We start from the raw sequence: 4,939 nt of genomic DNA on the forward strand, positions 1-4,939 counted from the left end.
GAACTCGAGAGGACGAGCTGGAGGCAGTAACAACTACAACAACCGCAGCAACAACAACAACCGCAACAACAACAACAACAACAACAACAACAACAACAACAACAACAACAACAACAACAACAACAACAACAACAACAACAACAACAACAACAACAACAACAAGAGAGGCAAGCCGTATGGAAAGATGAATTGCACAACCATGGAGAAAGCTGGAGAGTCGGATCAAGCAGTCCTACGTATGCTCAGTATTCTTACTCATCCTGGCAAAGTACTATTTGATACGGGAGCAACTACTTCATTCCTTGCACGGGAATTTGTGGAAAAATATGGGATTAGATGTTCAAAACTAGAATATCCCATAACTGTCTTATCCATGGGGGGAACGATCTTAGTAACCCACGTGAAAGAGGCACAAGTCATGACCATATGTGACTGTGTGTATTTCGCGGACCTATTCATCATTCCCATGAAGGACATATCAGTCATCTTAGGGATGGACTGGTTGACGGAGAATGGAGCAGTGATCAACTGTGGAGATAAAACAATATCACTCCGCAATTCCATTGGAGGTCAGATAGTATTTTAGGGAGACAAGTACACTCAGTTGGAGATAGGATTGGAATTAAACAGCCTGAAGGAGGTAAAGATTGAAGAAATTCCAGTGGTGAATGAGTTTCAAGATGTATTTCCCAAGGAATTACTGGGTATGCCACCCGATAGGGAGATAGAATTCACAATAGATCTGATTCCAGGAACAACACCAATAGCTCAACCACCATATAAGATGGGACCCAAGGAGTTAGTTGAGTTGAAAGCCCAGATTGATGAACTGGAACAGAAAGGATTTATCCAAGAAAGTGTGTCACCGTGGGGAACACCAGTTATCTTTGTGGATAAGAGAGATGGAGGTAGGAGAATGTGTGGAGATTATAGGAATCTCAACAATGTAACAATCAAGAACAAGTATCCTTTACCCAGAATACAAGATCTATTTGATCAAGTTCAAGGAGCAGGAGTCTTCTCGAAGATAGATTTGAGGTCAGGATATCATCAAATCAAGATCAACAAGGAAGATGTTCCGAAAACAGCGTTTGTATCAAGGTATGGACACCATGAATACTTGGTAGTACCATTTGGACTAACAAATGCACCATCTATTTTCATGAATTTGATGAACAAGATATTCATGAAGTACTTGGACAAGTTTGTGATAGTGTTCATTGATGACATTCTGATATATTCCAAAGACAAAGAAGAAAATGCAAAGCATTTGAAGATAGTCTTGCAAATTTTGAGGGAACATCAGCTGTATGCTAAGTTCAGCAAGTGCAAGTTTTGGCTGGATAGCGTAGAATTTCTTGGACATGTCATAACCAAAGAGGGCATAGCGGTGAATCCAAGCAAGGTTCAGTCTGTATTGGAGTGGAACTCACCCAAAAATGCTAAGGAAATAAGAGGATTTCTTGGAATGGCAGGTTACTATCGAAGATTTATAGAGGGATTTTCGAAGATTGCAGGGCTAATGACCAAGTTACTCAAGAAAAACACCCCATTTGTGTGGACTAATGAGTGCGAAGCTAGTTTCCAGAAACTTAAAGAGAAGTTAACCACAACACCAGTACTAGCAGTTCCAGAACCAGGAAATGATTATACGGTTGTGACGCTTCCAAGAATGGACTTGGATGTGTTCTGATGCAAGACCGTAAAGTAATAGCTTATGAATCAAGACAACTGAAGCCACATGAACATAACTATCCAGTACATGACTTAGAGTTGGCGGCAGTCGTGTATGCTTTGAAGAGTTGGAAGCAATTTCTTTATGGATCCAAATGTGAACTGTATATAGATCACAAGAGTTTGAAGTATTTCTTTACTCAAAAGGAATTGAACATGAGACATAAGAGATGGTTAGAGCTGATCAAGGATTATGCATTGACGATCAACTATACACCAGGAAAAGCTAATGTAGTAGCAGATGCTTTAAGTAGAAAGAGTACAGAGAACCAACCTACGGAATGGGAAATTCTAAAGGAACTTTGGAAAGAACTAGAAGAAGCTCAGATCTTACTTATTCAAGGTGATGAAGTAGGAAGTATAGCAACCTTGAGGATCATGGATGAAATGTATTCTGATTTGAAATATGAGATCATTCGGAAACAAGTTGATGATCCATTCATTCAGGAGGAAATAAATAGGATAGCGGAAGGCAAACCATCAGAATTTCATGTAGGATATTTTGATTCATTATACTTTCAAAAGAGGATGTGTGTACCAGATGATCCAGAAGTTAAGGCAATCATACTTAAGGAAGCTCATGAAACACCTTACTCAATACATCCAGGAAGTACCAAGATGTATATTGATCTGAAAGAAATGTTCTAGTGGAACAACATGAAAAGGGAGATAGCCAAGTATTTTCGGAATGCCATACATGTCAGCGAGTGAAAGCAAAACATCAGAGTCTTGCTAGATTACTTAAACCCTTGGATATTACGGAATGGAAATGGGATGAGATTGGAATGGATTTTGTTACCGTTCTACCAATGAGTAGCAAAAGGAAGGATATGATTTGGGTAATTGTTGACAGACTTACAAGAGTGCTCATTTTCTAGCGGTAAACCAGAAAGATACTTCAGAAAAGCTTATGGATATCTATGTTAAAGAGATAGTTAGTAAACATGGAGTACCAAATAAGATAGTCTTAGACAGAGGTTCAATCTTCACATCAGCATTTTGGAAGCAACTCCAAGAAGCTCTAGGATCCAAGATGGATTTTATCACGGCATATCATCCACAAACCGGAGGATAGACGGAAAGAACTAATCAAATACTTGAAGACATGCTTAGAGCTGGTGCTCTAGACTTTGGAGGCTCATGGGAGGATCACTTACCATTAGCAGAATTCTCGTACAAAAACAGTTATCAAAGTAGTATCCAAATGGCACCATATGAAGCATTATATGGAAGAAAGTGCAGATCTCCAATCTGTTGGTTTGAAACAGACGAGAATAAAGAGTTTGCACCGGATTACATTAAGGAAAGACAAGGAGTTATAGAGGTCATCAGAGATAGACTCAAGATAGCTCAAAGTCGAAAAAGAGTTATGCCGACCAGAAGAGAAGATTGTGGGAACCCAAGGTGGGAGATATGGTTTATCTAAAAGTTAGTTCGATGAAAGGACTAAAGAGATTCGGAGTAAAAGGAAAGTTAAGTCCTCGATATATAGGACCATTCAAAATACTCAGCCAGAACCGGGAGACAACTTTTGAGCTAGAATTACCAAAGCAGTTGAGTTTGATTCACAATGTATTTCATGTATCTCATCTTCGGAGATGTCTGAAAGCACCAAATGACCCAGTCTCACATGAAGAGCTAGAACTGCAATCAGACTTAACTTATGTCAAAATACCAGCGAAGATTCAGGAAGAACATTGGAAGAAACTAAGGAATAGAGCAATCAAGTATTGCAAGGTTCAATGGAAACATCACCCCGGGCGAGAAGCAACTTGGGAAAAGGAAGACGATCTCAGGAAGTCCTATCCCGAGCTATTCAGGTACTTCAACTACAACTTCGGGACGAAGTTTCTATTAAGGGGGAGAGGCTGTAATATCCCAGAACATAGGACAAACGAATGGTAGAATTAGAAATGGGATGTGCATTTCATCATAAAACGGGGGAAATTTTTGCGCTTTATTACATAAAACCTAAGAGGGGTCGAGGTTTCTCTCTCGTTGCTATTAGGGTTAGAGCAAGGTGAGTGTGATGAATTTCGACAAGACCTCTTTTGAAACTTAGAGTTTTGGGAGAAGATTTGAATTGCATTTCAAATTGAATTCATGAAACAAATGAAGTAAATTAAACAATATACAAATGAAATATGAATTCATAATTCATACACCCATCACACATATATAAATTATTTAAAAGTATATCAAATATATACAAATAATTCATAAGTGAATATCAAAAATTTACAAAAGCTCATAAAACAAAACTTGAGCTTTATTGATCATGCACACATATTTACATTGTTATTACATTATCCAATATACAAGAATGAATGAATAATAAAATACAAAAAAATAAAGATTACATCAATTGAATTTATTCTAAACTAAAGTCTTCATCATTCTTCATCTTGTCATTCTCCAAATCTTGATTGATCTTGGAAACCTGAAAAACATAAGCAAAAAGAAGAATAAGTCCAGTACCAAGTGTCATTGACACTTGGCAGTAAAAAGAAATGGAAAGGGAGGTGATAAGCCTTGGCAAGGCGGGCATCAAGTCCCAACCAAAGACAAGGGGGAACACAACAGAAGTTCACCATCCTGAGCAAGGGGAGGAGCACAAGACGGCACAACACACACACACATGTGCTGTCGACCAAGGAGCCCAGCATCTTGTGCTATAAATAGCACAATGCTTAGAGATAGGGATGGATCAGTAAGCCTAGGTAGCACATCAAGCATAGCATAGCATAGCATGACAGAAGCAATGGAGCAAAGAAACCATGGCCATGAACAACAGCAGCATACAACTGGCCAATGACCAGTGATGGTTTGGCTGGCCAGGGCTTACTGAGAGGAAGGATAGGATGCAAGAGCATCAGCAACAATGTCCTACATGATCCTAGGATAATTAGGAAGCTTGGAGAAAAGAGGAAGAGGAACAGCAGAAGCATGGAGGCGCACAGATAAGGAGATGAGAGGGAGGAGGACCTAAAGAACGTACCTGCACCTGGAAGTAGAAGCTACGGCATGGCGAGACAGTGCCCACGCGGCCGTAGCAGCTGCAAGTCCAGGGAGGACGCCAGCGTTACGCCGACGAACTTCACGAACAACACATCACCCTGGGGACGACGGCACAGGCGATGCCGAAGCATCACCCACGCCAGGTCAGTCCCAGGAGCACGCTAGCGTCGACGACGAGGACCACAAC

The sequence above is a fragment of the Lolium rigidum genome, chromosome 6 (assembly GCF_022539505.1).
Source record: "Lolium rigidum isolate FL_2022 chromosome 6, APGP_CSIRO_Lrig_0.1, whole genome shotgun sequence".
Classification (NCBI taxonomy): Eukaryota; Viridiplantae; Streptophyta; class Magnoliopsida; order Poales; family Poaceae; genus Lolium; species Lolium rigidum.